The 17,704-nt window shown below is 53.2% G+C and overlaps 1 protein-coding gene across 2 annotated transcripts in view; it reads right to left on the bottom strand.

The window, feature by feature from the left end:
• RREB1 (ras responsive element binding protein 1) overlaps nucleotides 1–17,704 on the bottom strand; it is a 121,052-nt gene that overhangs the window by 60,478 nt on the left and 42,870 nt on the right. For both annotated transcript variants that reach the window (XR_008200120.1, XM_052648106.1), the window contains exon 2: nucleotides 471–586. The gene's annotated coding sequence lies outside the window, so the exon portion shown is untranslated. The remainder of the gene's footprint in view (nucleotides 1–470; nucleotides 587–17,704) is intronic.

The following is a 17,704-nucleotide window of genomic DNA, read 5'->3' as shown; positions in this document are numbered from 1 at the left end:
AATAATAATATTAGTCATCACGAACAAAATAAAAATCACTGACCCCATTCTAGCATCATCTCCTGTATCTGAGACCAGAGAGGACTGGGAACCCAGGTGACATCCCCAAGTCACAGACACGAAAGGAAATCCCTGTGACACGGCCAAGTGGACTGGACTGGTCTTCCAGTTTTGAACAGAGTCCAAATCTGGGGCTGGCAAAGGAGAAGCAGGGGACAGGGGTGCCTGCAGCACGGCTTCCTGTGAGCCAGGGCCCCGGCACCCTTTCCAGGACTTCTCATCCCACGCCCCAGGCCACTAGCCCAGGGAAAACCCGCAGTCCACAGCGAGAGCTTGTCTGTGGTGTTGCATCAAAGCCTCAGGAGGACCCCAAGCAGAGGGTGGAGCACTCCAAGGGGATGTGGGGACATGAAGGAAGACAACACTCAAAGTTACTGTGACTCAAGGAAAGTCAATCAAGTTAGACTGACCTGTCTTATTCGTCTTCTCAAGCGGGCCCTCCTTGCTGAGGAGCTGGTGCTGGCGGGGCGGAGCGTGGGCAGGGTCACGCCTCAAAGCCACCGCCTCTGGAGCAGAGCGCAGCAACCTACAGGAACAAGAAGCAGGGGCATGAGGAGGGGGTCCACGGCAGAGGGGGTCCTGGCCCTGCATCACGTTCTGCACTTGCACCACTGGGAGCCACCAGCTAAGGGCCATGGCATTCCCCTCCCCTCCCCGTGTTTCTAAGCAAGCTCCCAGCAATGAGGTCAACTCCATGTGAGCAAGAGCGACTGGAATCAAGTGTGACCTGGAGAGACAGAACCCCTAAAGCACATCCCGACAACATCACAGGCGACACCACGTGGGGATGGCGCCAAGGGGAGCTCTGGGCACCTTACTGGCGTGCTGGCAGAAGGCGAGGATGGATGGCCAGTTTCAAGGCGGAGAAGAAAAGACAGCAAGCGCTCAGTGCTGTCAGAAACAGGAGGAGAAAAGAAGAGAACTGAAAGGGAAACACAGAACTAAACAGCCGCTTAACGTGAAGGAGTGACGGTTACACCTTTCCCTGCGCGATGGAGAAAGTGTCCTAAAGCGCATCTTTCCTTCTCTGGAAGGCAGACACAGAAAACGCAAACTACACACACCCTTTGAGGGTCTGAGAAAGTCGGCTCGCGGGGGTGCCACCCGCGGGGGTGCCACCAGGGGTCTCAGACCCCTGATCCGAGAGAAAGCTGTGTCTGGCCCTCTAGAAAGTTAGAGAAACCTGGAACGTAACCTTTCCCAGAGCTACCCAGCCAGCACATTCTGTCTCTGAAACAGCCTCTGAAGAGGGCAAAACCGGGCAAAGGAGGGAAGTGGCAGCCACGCGAACAAGCGCTGGAGAAACGTTCGCTCGATACGCTTCTATTAAACCCTGCAGAGCGCCTGCAGAAAAGCTGCCAGGCACGTCACACGCCCAGTTATCACCCTGAATCTCACTCGCATTGTCCGCACGGTTACTAAGCACCTAAGGCGGGCAGGCTCCCGCTGGACCGGTCCGCGGCAGGTCAGAAGCAGATGCTCAATGATTTCTGACACCACAACAGCTTCTCTCTCTACACTTCACTGCTTCAGGGCCCCATCGTTTCTCTTTGTGCCTTTCTCTTTTGAAAAGGTCTTCAGAATTTGAATAAAGTGTCAGAGAAGCAAGGAGTAACTCACAGGGATAGCCCCTGAAAGACCAGAGACCGCCCCCCGGCCCCGGTAAACTCGGAGGAACCCTTATTACTACCCCAGTAATTGTCTCCGTGTTTCTTGTGAGCAAGACCCTCCTTGAGGAGCTGATGAAAATTATGGGCCCTTCTACACATAAAAGGACATACCCCCATACCCAACATTTTCCTTCAGTATCAAAACGATCAGGGACCCCAGAAACTCATCCTGAATAAGCAGGATTAGAATCTTGGTTTCACTTGATATATATGAATTAAGACCCATGAGGTTTCAGAAACGAACAAACCAGATTATCCCCACCCATCTACATTTAAAGTTGCCTAAAGGTGAAATTACAAACTGTTTAAATATGGACCCTCTCCTTCCCCTCACTTAAAAACGATGCTTTAAAAGCCCACCAATTACCCTCTTCCATCCACTCAGGGGAACCAAGGAGAGGAGAGGCCAGCCTCACAGACGTGACCCTGGAAGTCCCTGCCTCTGGTCTTGGATGTAAATGATCTGAATATCAAGAGCGTGATTAAGCTAACAGGAGTCACTGCTCTGTTTGTTTTGAGTTCCACCAGGCCTAAGGGACTCACACAATTTAGAGAGTGGAAAAGTACAGGACAGTCCTTGGAAGGAAATTCAAGATACGTCTTACTACCACCACCGCCTCAAAAAAAAAGTGGGTGGGGGGGGAGTGGGGGGGAAAAGACCCACCAGGAGAGACCGTACCTAGAGACAGGAATCCAGGAAGCTGGAGGTGGGTCCCCGGCTCTGGGGAAGGAGCCTGCATTTCCGGATCGCATCCCCACACAGGCTCTGCCCAGATCAGACCCCAGGGAGGCAGGGTGGCGTGGACCGGGTAGAGGTCCACGCTGGGACTGCGGGGAGGGACGGGCTGGCCCCAGCCCCCGAGGAGATAAGGGACCCTGCTATGCTCAGCCAGAAAGAGGAGATTAAGGACCCTGTCTCCAGGTCCAAAGAGATAGCACAGGAAAGATGAGAGATGAAAGGGAAGATGGTCCAGAAGCAAGGCTCCCAGCCTGCACAAGCCCGCAGGGCTCTCGACGTGAGATCTACAATCTGTCCTGAGGCCCCCAGGAGAGATGGGGGAGGCTTGCATGCCAAGGATGACAGCGGGAGCCGAGACCAGGCGCCGGGGAGCTTGACCGCAGCGGCCAGGTCGCCGCTCATCCAGATACCGGGGATGGCCGATCCCCTGGTGGGAATAGCCGGTTTGGGCAGACCCGGAATGGAACCTGGATGGGCTAAATGAGTGTGACTTTAGAGGAGTTCAGATACTAAAGTGCTCTGGGCTACAATGGGCCTTAACCAGCAGCAAGGACATCTCTTTCAGGATGGGCTGACACAGGAAGTCTTGGCTACGCTGGGATGAAACCCAACCAGGCGAGCTGTGCACCAAGGCCGTGCCTGTAGAAGAGCTCGGGGCAAAACCGTCTCCTCTAACCGGGACAGCTTTGCGTGTGCTCTGAAGGCTGACAGCTGTGATGACTGCTCCGAGTTCCAGGAAGTTGATGTGTTTCTTGGCTAAGGGTTCGGTGTGTGCCTTGGGTAGGGCGGCAACCCGTGCACGGCCCCTCCCCCTCGCCGGCCTGGGCTTGGGTCAAATGGAGCAAACGGAGCCGCGGAGTGTCACGTAGAGCCTCGCAGAGGACCGGCGCACGCCTGGTGCGGACGGGCACCGCGAGCCGCTCCAGCCAGCCCTGCATCCTCCCGGGGTGGGGGTGGGGGGCTCATGCGGAGGCGAGCAGAAGCACCCTGTGGCACAGGCCGCGATCCAGAGAGCAGAGCTGGACGTGAGGGGACGCGGCCTGCCCCCTCTCCACCCCCCGCCCCAGCTGTCTCCTGAGCTCTGCCCCCACGACGCGTCTCCTCCTAATGGAGGGCTGGGACCCGCCCTCACAGCGCCCCATGCTCTGCCAGCTTCCCTCTGGGTCTTCCTGCCCACGGGGCCCCACTCGGCTCAGTTTCCTCCCTCAACCCCATCCTTCAGGGGCCGCTGCAACCGCAAGCCTCCCTGATCCCCAGCGATGGAAGATTCTCGGCTCCAAACTCGACCCCCGCAACACTAAGAGAGTAGAACGGGGACTTATGCGGCGAAGTGTCTCTGAACACTGCTCGCCACACGCTGAGCGCATCGTCTCATTTAACCCTCTGAACAGCAGCCCCGTGAGGCTGAGTCCACTGGGCAGCCCCCCAAGACCATGGTGGGAGAGCAAAGCGAACCCAGACTCTCCACCCTGCTCAGCGTCTCTTGGCCACACTCCCGACGCCTGGCGCAGGCCTGAGAGCCCAGATGCGCTCCTGCAGTCACATTCTCCGGCTTCTAACAACTGTCTCTGAGTCATCCCTGCCCCTCCAAGCGGCTCAACGCCCGACCTCCCACTTCCGCCCGTTACTAGGCAAGGAGGAGGCACCCTGGGCTCCCACCTTCATCCTTGGCAGGAGCAGGACTGGACCCACACCCCACCCTGCTGCGCAGAGATGGGGGTCCACAGTCTGCACCCTGCTTCTCCAAGCAGGAGACTGGAAGGATGCCACCAGGCTCCTGAAACCCCAACAGCCCAACCCTGTCCGGGAGGCTGGGTCCCACTTATCTAACCACCAAGAGCTCACGCGTGGAGGAAGTGCTGGGGGAGCAGGAGGCGGTGAGCGCAGACGGCAGAGTGAGAACCGCACAGACCAAACCAGCAGCAGCGCCCCGGGGAGGAAACCGCACAGTCTCCTCCAGCCACTGAGCTCCTGACCCTCCCTCCAGCACAGCCACCAGGGAGGCCTCCCGTCCAGCAGCCTCACAGACCTTGCTTGGAAAGGCAGATGCCCAATTCATGTGAGTCGATCACGACCCTGTCCACCTTAAATCCACACAACACTGTGTGTCAACTGCATCTCAGTTAAACTGAAAGAAGGAAGGCAGGTTTCCAGGCCTGGGCACTGCCCCGGACCCTGTGTACTGGCTCCCAGGGGGTTCAGTCCAGCTTTGAGAACCAGTGCTTCACACAGATTCTAGAAGGCAAAGGATCTCCCTGAAAAACATTCTTTCTATGATGACCTGGAGGAAGGCCCTCGTTTATCATACTCCTGGGAGCAAAACTCAAGGCTCTGGAGCAGACTCAGACCCCAGTTCTAACTTTAGCTTTATTTACCACAATGAATTTGGGGGGCTTCCCTGGTGGCTCAGACGGTAAAGAATCTGCCTGGAGTGCAGAAGCCCTAGGTTTGATCTCTGGGTCAAGAAGACTCCCCCTAGAGAAGGGAATGTCAACCCACTCCAGTATTCTTTCCTGAAGAATCCCATGGACAGAGAAGCCTGGCAGGCAACAGTCCATGGGGTCGCAGAGTCAGATATGACTCTGTTTAAAAAAATTAATAAAAATAAGGGCGAGAGGACAGGGATCAGGGGTTGGTGTATGCAGGGCCTCTTTTAGCTTCCGCAGGAGCAGGGGACAAGTGGGATGTAAGTGTCGGGCAGGGCAGGGCAGCCTGCAGTGCACGGAAGGCAGAACCACTCACAGGCCCTCAAAGGCTACAGCCTCCACCAACCTGTGTGCCCCTGGAAAGCCTCCTTCCAAGGAGCTGGGAGCCATCTCCACTTCCAGCTCGGACACCTCCGAGGTCCCCCCAGGTCCCTCCCTTCTCTGACGCTCCTGGCAGGGGTCGGGGTTGGGGGGGGCAACCTCACAGCTCCCCCAGCCTCAGAACAAGCTCACATCTCCAGCAGGTTCTCTCTTAATGGGACCCCACAGTGGAGGGAGGCAAATGGAATGGACATTGTCCCCAGAGCCTGGAGTGCCTGCCCCTTCCTGCCCAGGGATCCGGGCCCCCGTGGAGCCCAGGGTTAACACAGACTGTGATGCTACCTTTCAGGAAGAAGGTGTACTGTCTTCATGTCAAGAGACACTTTAATTCTCAGGATAATATGGCAGGAAGGAGAGCCTTAAGCGACAGGGACAGTCTCTCTTTAAAAAAGAAAAACCACTTGGATGTTTTAATTGCGACATTACACACACTGTCAGCAAGGAGGCGTGTTGGCTGGGGAGACTGGGTTCTGCTCACCAAACCTATCTACGTGAGCCTGAGTGAATTCACTACTTAACATATGAACCGCGGGGAAGGCGGGGAGATGTCTGGTCCCCGCTGGAAGGAGCCGTCCTGTGGGACCCACGTGCCTCCCGCATCCCTCCTTGGGGCCTTTCCTGTGAGGAGTGGGCTCCTCTCCTGTGCACCCCCGCCGCCCACGTGCAGGATGCTCTCACTGCTTCCAGAGCCGACGTGGCCCCGCCACCGCATGGCCAGCGCCCCCTCCAGGCCAGCGCCCCCTCCCAGGGGCCTCTCCGTGGGGAGGGGCCTGGCGACCCGCGGGCACAGCTGTCCCTCTCCCCAGGTGAGCCAGTCTTTTCCTGGCTTCCAGGATCTAGTATTTCATCACCTTCTTGCCCAACCTGGCAGAAACCTGTATGGCTCTCTGCTCCACAAGGAAGCTGCTGAGAAGGGAGGTGGGGGAGCCCTCGGGCTGAGCAGGGGACATGCTCACCTACCCCTGGGGCAGGGCATGGCAGGGTCTTCCCTAAGGCAGGAGACTGCTCACAAGAGTGCCTGCAGGGGATAAGGTTTAGGAGCCTCTACCCCACCCACCACTCTTAGATCTGCTTATCAGGAAGGGTGGGGAGAGGTCTCCACAAGTTACCTTGGCTGAGGAATTTATAAAACAGAAAAGAAAGCTATTGCTAAAAGAGAAAATAGGATTTTAGTCAGAGTATGTCACAAGCCTAGTGCTTATCCAATGACCTGTGTTTCACAGGATCCCTTCTCTAATAACTATGGGGTATTATCTATTGTCTGTTTTCAAACCCCATGGAATGTACCACAGCTCTTCTGTACACGGGAGTCTCTAGGCAAGAATACTGGAGTGGGTTACCATTTCCTTCTCTAAGGGATCTTTCCAACCCAGGGACTGAACCTAGGTCTCCCGCATCGCAGGCAGATTCTTCACCATCTGAGGCAACAGGGATGCTTTTTGGTAAGGACCTAATAGAACAAGCAGCAAGAAAATACAGAAGAGCCATAAAAAAAGGTCTTAATGACCCAGACAACCATGATGGTGCGGTCCTTCACCCAGAACCAGACATCCTGGAGTGTGAAATCAAGACGGCCTTAGGAAGCATTGGAGAAGGAAATGGCAACCCACTCCAGTATTCTTGCCTAGAGACTCCCGTGTACAGAAGAGCCGTGGTACATTCCATGGGGTTTGAAAACAGACAATAGATAATACCCCATAGTTATTAGAGAAGGGATCCTGTGAAACACAGGTCATTGGATAAACACTAGGCTTGTGACATACTCTGACTAAAATCCTATTTTCTCTTTTAGCAATAGCTTTCTTTTCTGTTTCATAAATTCCATAGATGGAGGAGCCTAGCAGGTACAGTCCATGGGGTTGCAAAGAGTCGGACAGGACTGAGCGACTTCAGTTTCACTTTAGGAAGCATTACTACAAAGCTAGGAGAGGCGATGGAATTCCAGCTGAGCTGTTTCAAATCCTAAAAGATGACGCTGTTAAAGTGCCGCACTCAGTATGTCAGCAAATCTGGAAAACTGAGCAGTGGCCAAGGGACTGGAAAGGATCAGTTTGCATTCCAATCCCCAAGAAAGGCAATGCCAAAGAACGTTCAAACTGCCAGACAACCATGCTCATTTCACATGCTAGGAGGGTTATGGTCAAAAGCCTTCAAGCCAGGCTTCAGTAGTGCAGGAGCTGAGAACCTCCAGATGTTCAAGCTGGATTTAGAAAAGGCAGAGGATCAGACTTGTCAACATCTGTTGGATCATAAGAGAAAACAAGGGAATTCCAGAAAAACATCTGCTTCACTGACTATGAGAAAAACTTTGACTCCGTGGATCACAGAAACTGGAAAATTCTTAAAGAGATGGGAATACCAGACCACCTGACCTGCCTCCTGAGAAATCTGTATGCAAATCAAGGAGCAACAGTTAGAACCTTATATGGAACAACTGACTGGTTCAAAATTAGGAAAGGACTAAGACAAGACTGTATACTGTCACCCTATTTATTTAACTTATATGCAGAGTACATCATGAGAAATGCTGGGTGGATGAATCACAAGCTGGAATCTAGATTGCCAGGAGATATATCAACAACCTCAGACACAACTAAGGGAGCGCACACGCACACCGCTTGAAAGGAAAGCTGACAAACCTGGACGGCATACTGAGAAGCAAAGACATCATTTGCCCGACAAAGGTCCACACAGTCTAAGCTGTGGTTTTTCCAGTAGTCATGTACAGATGTGACAGTTGGATCATAAAGAAGGCTGAGCGCCAAAGACTTGATGCTTTTGAATTGTGGTGCTGGAAGAGTCCCTTGGACTTCAAGGAGATCAAACCAGTCAATCCTAAAGGAAATCAACCCTGAATATTCACTGGAAGGACTGATGCTGAATCTGAAGCTCCAATACTTTGGCCACCTGATACGAAGAGCTGACTCATTGGGAAAGACTCTGATGCTGGGAAAGATTGAAGGCAAAAGAAGAGGGCCGCAGAGGATGAGATGGTTAGATAGCATCATGGACTCAATGGACATGAATTTGAGCAAACTCTGGGAGACAGTGAAGGACAGGAAAGCCTGGCGTGGGGCAGACCATGGGGTCGCAAAGAGTCTTAGTGACTTCGCAACTGAACAACAAGAACATTATCTACTGGGGCATAAACTCTGGGCCAGAAACCAGGGAAGGTACTTTGTATACATTTGATCCTTCCCCAAGCTGTATTAGGTAATGAATGCTCTGCAGGGACGGGGCCAGGATTCTAGACCAGTTGTCTGACTCTGAAATTCTGGCACTTTCCGATGCCACAAAAAAGCATCATGGAAAGATCATTTGGAGAAGGTGATTAGCAAACTAGAGTACTGGGAAACCCAGTGAAGGGGGAGAATGGCTGAAGGAAGTGGAGACACCTGAAGGCCTGGCACGCAGGAGAGGCACACTCGACCTCTGTGTCCACCACGACAGGAACTCGGTCTCAGTGGGAGGCACTGAAGAGCTGGTTGGAACGCCATCATCCTTTATACCAGGGTTCTGAACAGCCAGAGCTGCCCACAGATGGAACGAGGCCCCGTAAAGTAATGAGCTTGCGGTCTCTGGAAGTAATCAACAGAGGGTGGCTAACCACAATGCTGTCCTGCGGGGTGGTGGGGGGGAGACCAAGTCAGATGAGCCTTCTGACTTCCAGATTCAGTGCTTCCAAGAGGACAGCGCCCTCTGCATCCCACTGTGAGTCACAGAAGGGTGCACAACAGCCCAAATAGCGCGCGCTGGGCGGCCCCCAGCCTGCACTGGACACGGCCTGCCACAAGCGGAGCAACTTCCACTCCCTGAGCTACAGTCCTCTCAGCTGGAAAACGCAGCTGGTGATACAAGCCCTCCGTACTTCACAGAAATCGGTCAGAGGAATATTAACTGAAACACTTCACAAACAGCACAGCACCTCCTGTGAGCTGCTGACGGCACCCCCGACATTCCAGGCTAGCTCGGCCTGGGGCTGGCCCTCCCTAGCCCCTCCACCACCTATGGCGGCCATGCCCTCTTGGATTGCCAACACTTGGCGGGCAAGGCCCAGAGTGCTGATCTTTCAAAAAAAAAAAATTCTGTTCCAGCCCCTAAGTGTAACAATGAAATATAAATATAATTTAGCTTATCACAAATGCAACCCCATCCACAATTAGGAGTGGAACAGCTGCTGCCAGCTCGCGGGGCTGTGTGGCCAGCAGGAAATAAAACGCCTCCGGCTTCAGGTCGCTGCTGAAACAAATCCTGGCCGGCCTCACAAATGCTTAATCGGGGAAGTCTGCGACCGGCTCTGCCCACCCTGTGCTGCCTCTCCCCAGGCGGCTGGAGCGCCCGGCCTCGGGGCAGCTGCAGCCCAGCCCGCTGCTCGCCAGCGGGCGGGAGCGCCTGGGCTGCTCTGGACACTCCTCTGACAGGGGCTCGGTGCCTTCAGTCGCATTTACAGCCCGGGGAGGAAGCTGGGGTAAAGTTCAGAAGCAGTTTGCAGGGAGTTTTAGGCAATATCCTGCAACTCTTTCACAGGCCCTGAGCTGGGCGCTCCTCTCCCACAGGCTCGGTAAAGGGTCAAGCTTCAGAAACAGGAGTCTCCGCTTCTCCCTTGAGGGGGAAGGAGCTGGAGGCGAGCTGAGCGCCAGGGCAGGTGGTTAACCCCGAGTCTGACTGCACATTCCCAGAATTCGGGGGCGGGGGGGGGGGGGGGCGGTGCTCAGCACGACGCCCCTTAGAAGACCCCAGTGACTTTGTGGAAGATGCAAGTGCGGCTGGAAACGCTCAGGGGCAGTGGAGGTCACAGCTCCCTCTCCTGCCCGCCGGCGGCCCGCCAGTCAGCTGGGGTCCTCATCCCACAGTGGAAGGACGTTACAAGCCTTCAGCTGAGAATGACTCCAGCCACGGAGCTGGCACCCAGCGGCTCGGAGGGCTGCCCGCCGGGCATCCTCACGGGCGGCCATTCTCCCTTCTACTTTGCCTCTAAGAGAATTACTCACTACTCTGTCTAGGAAGAAAAACAAACACTCTTGAGATATATGAAGCTCATATGTGTTTATCACAGGCCAGCCAACCAAAGACACTAGCAAGCAAATGGTGTTTCTTCACGCAAACTGAGGCAACCCCAAAGTGGCTCCTGGCAGGAGAGGGGACTCTGGGGTGCGGTCTCCATCCTCCAGCCCCCAGGTTCAAGGAGCTGCTGGGCAGAGGTGGCTGGGGAGTCAGGCGGTGGTGGGCCAGCCGGTGCTGGAGGAAGCCTGAGGCTCGCAGACCGTCTTGGTGCTTCTCCCCACAGCCAGGAGGGTGATTAGTTCACAACAACTGCACTTCCTGGGGTGTTTGACTGAAGCAACACCGAGGGCCAAACCCCTGGCCCCGTGGGTCCGAGCCAGTCACCACGGGCCAAAAGCACGTCCTTCTCTGCATCTGCCTGAGCTCACGCTGCCCAGGCCCTGGCTCTTCAAGATGGGGGCCACACTTCACAAGCCCCACCCTGAGAAAGCCAGTACCCCCCTGCAAGCCCTTAGCTCTCCCCAAAGTGACACGGGGCAGGAAGGGACACCTCAAACGGGGGATTGACACCAGGGCCCCTCCCTTTGGCTCTGGGCCCTGGCTGAGAACCCGGCTGCCCCAGAGAACAGCAAGAAGTCAAGGGCACGCTGCGGCCTCGGGCGCTCCCTCAGGGTCCGCAGTCTGCTCAGGCCTGGTCCCTCCTGTGGGTCCCACTCCTCCGCTGGGAAACGCCGGCTGACGCCCTCCTAACCCACACTCTGTAGGACTGCTGTGGCTGAAAAAGCCCGGCCTCTGCCGGTGTTCCCGCGACACAGACCTGATCGCGTGTGTTTGGGAAACCCTGTCGGGGTCCTCCCAGAGAGCTAACATGCATGCGAGTGTACAGCTAAGGGTCTCCCGCGCACCCCTGGCTCGACTTGCGTGCCTGTGATAAAGGCCCCCTCATGGTGCTCAGAAAGAACCTCCCTGCTCCCCCCTTTTATCTCCCCTCCACAGTCTGCCAGCCAGCGATAGGAGGGGACTCGCCTCAACAGTCGCGGCCTTTTATCTCCCACTGACCTGCCCGTGCAACAGCACGAAGCCAGCGCTGAGCTTCCTGCTGCTTGCAGAGAGGGGCTGTTTAACTTGTTCAAAGTATGGCCAGCCTCCGAAACCCTGGAACTGTGCCGAGCAACACCCACCCAACATCCATTTCAGTTCCAGCTTTAAAAGCCTCCGAGCATGGAGGCCTAGCCCTCCCTGGGCCTGCGAGTGGGAGAGGTGGCCACTTCCAAGGAGAACTTGCTTCCCAGGCTCACACACACATGTGCTTTCTGTCCACAGCTAAACTAAGGGCCTCTCTTCATCCAAGTCCAGAAAGCCCAGAAGTCAGCTACAGTAGCTCCAGTTAATGTCTGCGTTTACACTGCTATTATTAAAATAATTCAGGAGCATTTAATAACATCCCTTAATCACTGGAACGCAGGCAGCACGCCACGTGCTTCCCTGCGTTAATAAGCAGGCAGCCTGGGACACCCAGACCTCTCCTCTGCAGAGCGAGGACACGCCGTGGCCTCTGACGGCCTTCCCAGGCCTCACTTGCCTGGAAGACTCAAGTCTGCCAGGACGCCTGGGTGTCCCCAGGCCTGGTCTCCAAAGACTTCCACCTGCTTCATGCCCGGAGAGTTCCCGTGAATTATCTGGGCCCAAACTCCGCCCCTTTGAGTGAAGGCGGATGTGGGGCTGTGTGCCACTTCCAGGGTGGGACGACCACAGGGCGTGCACCCTCCAGAACACACAGAGGGCCCCGGCTCCCTGAGTTCAAGGCCAGGACTTCCACTTTCTTGGCGTCACACCAGCATGTGTGAAGTGAACAGGTTCTGGGGACGATAAGATCAGATGTTTGAACCGGTCCCCCAGAATTCCTTTCTGGGATATGAGGAATCCTTCCAGAGCCAATTAAGAACAAAAGAAAAAACTTCCTGGCCTAGGAAGCAAACAACCCCCCAGCTCCTCCCAGTCTCGGAGGTGAGAGGGCTGGGTGGGAGAGGTGGTGGAGTGGTGACACAGGCCAGGCTGTCGGGGAAAACGGTGGCAAATGAGCGACACAGGCGCGGTCACGCATTAAACCCCGACACCAGTCCCCTGCCCACGAGGACTAAGGGCTAAGTTGCCTCCACGAGGGAGCCGGCCCTTTCAGGGTCTTTTTTGAGGCTAGATACCAAGAGTAAAACGTCTGCAGAGACCGGAGCGGCCGCGCTGCGCCTGGTGGGCCCCTCTCCTGTTGCCAGAGGACTGGGTCGGGTCACAGGCCCGACTGAGGACAGGAGCCAGCCCCACGGCCAAACGGCAAGCGCTCCACATCCTCAATTTCCTCCCAGCCGTGAAGGCAGGAACAACCTGTACAGACAAAGAAAACAGAAAACTTGCGAAACAACGGCATCTACCGAGCTCCCTGAATATGCCCGAGGAAACTTATTCAAAGCTCCGTGGAGATGCTTCATCACAGCTCTGGAAGGAAAACGCAGTCGTCCACTGCACCCAGGCATGCCCATGTCCACACAAACCCGGTTTCATGCTCTGCTGGCCCCACTAGGAAAACGCAGAAGTCAGAATGTAACTCAAGAGAGTGGCCCCCTGGTTACTTAACAGATCGGAATTGTAACTGACACTTTTCCAAAACTATATGAGAGGCCAGGGACATCTTGGCAGGTTTCCAATCTGGAAACAGAATTTTCCTAAGGGTGGGGGGGTGGGGGGAAAGTCCTAACAGGTTATACAGTTTGGTACCTGGCTGCAGTGAAAACGCTGTTCACAGGAAAGATGGGGAGGTTGGGGGGGGGGGGTGTGTGTGTGGGGGAGACCTCAGTGTCTCATTATACTTTGCAGTTAACTCCTAATGCTGTGCTGGAGCCAAAGTATAACCCTTTTCAAAGGCTTCACCCACAAGCACCTACTAATTGTGGCGACGACTTTCTTCACTCTATCAGCCAAGAGCCCTGTAATGGGACCAGAGTTTGGAAGACAGATATACAAAGTAATTCTAGTCCCGCCGGCCTTACACCGAGATTTTCAAAGTACCGTGCAAATGGTGCCAGTCACACATTCCGTACAACTCAAATGTACAATCAAATATCATTCTCACTGACAACACCAGGCAAATGTTGTTTTAATTTTTTAGCTTGAAGAAAGAGAAAACAAAGGGACACATTAATCCATCAGAGTCATCAGGCCTTAAAACTCTCACAATTATTACTACGCCCTCAGTCACCAAACAGGTTTTCAGTTTTCCACAGTTGGGAGTTCCAGGCCCATTCTTGCTGCCTTCAGAGCCAAGGCCTGGCCGAGCGCACAGAAAATGCGTGTCCTTGTGGGGGTTAAAATGGGTTAGATGCTCCATACTATTTTTGTGCCCAAGATGTAGGGCAAGATTGGGTCTCGTTGTGAAACCCAGAGATGGCATGATGTTCAGTCTCACACGTTAGTCTACTCAGCTTCCAGGTGTCAGAACCCCCGAGAGTGGGGAGACAGGAGCAGACAAGACTCAAAGAGACCCATTTGCATCCCAGGGAAAATGGATTAGGAGCCAAAACCTTTGAAGGCTGCAGGGCTCTCCAGAGGTAAGTCATCAAGTGTGAGGGCAGTGGGGCAAAAGCAACCCTGAGCATGTAGAAAGATCCAGCTTCCAGAAGACAGGGCGTTCCAGTTAGAAGGAAATGCACGAGGGAAGAGCATGGAGACCCCAGAGGAGCAGTGGAGGCACCAGCCCCTATAGGCCCACGTTTCCACGCTTCCCCAGCAAAATGCGGAAAGCCAGACCATTTACTAAGATTCTCACAATGCTTGAATGTGTGTGTGTGTGAGTGTGTTTTTTAGGTTAAAATGCCCTCTTTTAAGAGGAAATGATAAAGACAGTAGATGGTTCAGACAGTTTTTTTTAATGCCCTTACTTGGCATAAGAAAAAAATGGCAATCCCCTGTGTAACTGCCAAAGCTCTGCCTTCAGTCTCTGCCCCGGCAAACAAAACCCTTGGGAGTCCTGGGGCTGCACCAGCCCACTGTGCAAAAGAGGAAGCGCGGAGGGTGAGCACAACCACGCAGGGGTCACGGCTCCGCTCACAGCGGTGAACTTTACCCTGTGGCTGTGGGAACCCACTTAAGACCCTATCCCTCTTCTTAAGACAACAACAACAACAACAACAACAAACCAAAGAGCAACCTTTGGGATGAAATAATCTTAACTATATTTTCAAAAACTCTTGGCAGCAGTTTTAAAAATTGATGATCAGAGCATATAACCCAGTCAGGAAGCTACTGCAATGCAGTCTAGGGACGGACCTGAGGAACGGGGGTGGGGGGTGCCAGGAAAACATCACCGAGGGACCAGCCTGACCATGGGGAGTGAGGGCGAAGGTCAGGGAGCAGCCACACGGCAGTCAGCTTCACGCAGGAGCAATTCCCAGCACAGGAGATAACCAAGAGGATGCAGCAGGAAGGGACTGGTTACTGAGCAGCAGGATCAAGCAAGGGCTTCTGTTTAAAAGAAAACCAAAGACTGTCCCTAGCCAGAAAGGAGCAGATGGAAAAAAGGAGAAGGTTCTGGAGGAGGTGAGCAAGGAGGGGAGGCGGGAAGGAAGGGGGTGCCGCCAGGCACAGGAAGCTGAAACAGTTGTGGGGAATGGCATAGCTAACACATGCAGCTACGCACGCGCAGGCTTTCATTGTCAAATCGGCTGCTGGCATGGGAAGGAGCGCTTCAAAAGCCTTCCCTTACACGTTACAAGTCTACACAACACTCTAACAAACGTAAAACAAGAGATCGACAAGACCCATCCTCCCTCTTTCCAAGAGCCTAGCCTGCAAGACGCACGTGAGGTGCTGGGTAGAACGCTGTACTGAATGGGTATGGTCTAGAGCAGCGCTGTCTGAAGATGAAAAGAACCTTTTTTGCCGTCTAGTCTCTTAGCCTTGAGCCACGCGAGGCCCATGAGCACATGACATGAGGCTAATGTGACCAAGAGACTAAACTGTAAGTATTCACTTCAGTTAAATTCAAAAGGCCACGTGTGGCTGGCGGGCGGTTGCACTGGACAGTGTAGGTCTATGGTACTCTTTTTCTCCAGTAAGCCTGAGTTACTGGATTGGAGTCCTTAATTCATTTGCGTCCCAGGGTTTTCAAGCCCTAAGTGAAATCACTCAGTCATGTCTGACTCTTTGCAACCCCATGGACTGCAGCCCGCCAGGCTCCTCTGTCCATGGGATTCTCCAGGCAAGAATACTGGATGGGTTGCCATGCCCTCCTCCAGGGGATCTTCCTGGGTCTCTGACACCTGGGTCTCTTGCATTGGATCACAGGTGGATTCCTTACCATTTGAGCCACCAGAGAAGCCCTTTCAAGCCCTAAAACAAGAATAAAGATGGATCATGTATGGTTTTAACTGTCAGGCATGGGAGGGCAGTGAGCTGACCCCAAAAGTAGTTTACTTTTTTACTATGATTCTTCATTCTCCCCAGGGTTTATCAGAGCTTCAATGTACAAAGGGAAATAACCCATGAAACCAACAAGAGAAGGACATCTCCTAAGCCAGGCTGACTTCTTCCAGGTGAGTCACCAGCTCCCTGCCCCATCTACCCTAAACCTGCTCAGGCCTGGCCCCACCTCACACGTGAAGGTCAACGTCTGAAAACACGGGGAAACATTGGTAAGTTAGACCAAGGTTAAAAAGCAACCTAGGACATTCAGGCATTCTATGTTACATTCACAGATAAAGTCTGGAAGAGGCAACCTGAAATGAGACATGTCATGGGACTAGAGTGAGTCTTTAAAAATAAAAGTAAAATAAATAAAAGTATAATTTAATGTCACTGTAAATTTGATTTATATATATATATATATATATATATATATTGGATACAAGAAAGAAAGAAATCCAACTGCATTCTTTTTAAGACGTGAAACTGTTCCCTCTCTTTCTCCCTTCTAACGTATCTTTAATTGAAGCCAAGGGCCCGGCACACAGTAGGCTTTTGTTTAGTTTATCCTAAAAATCCAGGCCCATTATGGGCCACCTAGTAGGGGTGATGTGCTCAGGTGGATGAGCCCCACTCTACAGGCAGGTGCAAGACTCATGCCCTTGAAACTATGTAAAACTGATGTGGTATCATTTGGGGCCAGCACAGGGAAGAGTCCATAAATTTGACCAAATTTTCAAACCTTCCTTTTTCCTCTGAAGACGAGATGAACCATGCAATTCACTTCAAATAGTGTCTGATACACGACAACAACTCAGTGAAAGTTAGTGACGTCAATTCCCCCCACACGCTCCTAATGCTTGCTATGAACAGTTAAATTCTGGGACAGAATTCACCCTCCAGAAAGGAGGGGGGAGAGGTCTTTGTGAGCCCTCTCTGCGTCACTGTGTTTACGTGGTTTTGTTCTGTTTCTGTGATTCCAGAAATAACCGATGGAACCAAGTTAGTTTCCTGATGCCGTTAGGTTAAGACGGTGCCTATTCTCACCAACTCTAGACCATCAAAGGCACCGAGGAGGTTTGTTCTAAGATCCACGTACAGGTGTAAATATGGCCCAAGTACTAGCAATTCCTGGGAATCTCAAAGGAGTCCCAGAATAGAGAGTGGTCTTCTGGAGGATGTTTGTTTTGCAATTAACAAAAGGTAATGGGGGCATTAGTGAGCCTTTTAAATAGGAACCAAGAATTAAAACTGATTCCCTCTATGTAGTACTTGCTTGAATTGCAATGCATAATAAAATAAATTGGCTATAAAAGGGAGGATTATATCAGCTGCAAAATTCAAGAGTCACAACCAGGGGAAAGTGATCATGGTGAGTGTGATTAAAAGGTGGTTGTGGTGGGGGGTGGAGGGAGTGGTGCTGGCTTGGTCCTTGTTTTCTTATGTCTCCTTTGAAGGTGAAAACTAACCAATTTTTTTCTGGCCTTCAAGCTGTCAGAGGTTAAAAAAAAAAACCTGTCTGTAAAAATAAACAAATGAGACCTGCAATCTCCCTTCAAAAGGTGGCGGGGAAAAACTACTCCACCTAAGGCCCATAAATATTGCCTGATGATTGTTCCCTCAATTAGTAACTATCCATCTGCTAAGAGACCTGGGAGGGCAGATGGGGCGATAGTGGGGGGAGGGGAGAAGAGGCGCTCCAGAGCTTAGCACCTGGATGAGCAGAACAAAGAAGAGACCCTGAGAAGGTAAGAGAACTCAGAGCTGCCTATGCAATACTCATTTTAAGTCCAGAAAAACCACTGGCTTGTCTAAGTGGAGGAGTGTCCAAGGTGGCAGAGAGGATCGGGGAGCTGATACCCAGAAAGGACCACAAGAAGGCGGGGAGCTGGGTCCTGCCTGCACAGGGTACGAGGGCCGGTCACAGGGAGCTAGGGACACCAGGCCGGGGCAGCAGGGGTGTGGGCTTGGGG

The sequence above is a fragment of the Budorcas taxicolor genome, chromosome 11 (genome assembly GCF_023091745.1).
Source record: "Budorcas taxicolor isolate Tak-1 chromosome 11, Takin1.1, whole genome shotgun sequence".
NCBI classification, from domain to species: Eukaryota; Metazoa; Chordata; class Mammalia; order Artiodactyla; family Bovidae; genus Budorcas; species Budorcas taxicolor.
Note: the sequence above shows the minus strand (reverse complement) of the source record. Positions and strands in the feature narration are given on the sequence as shown.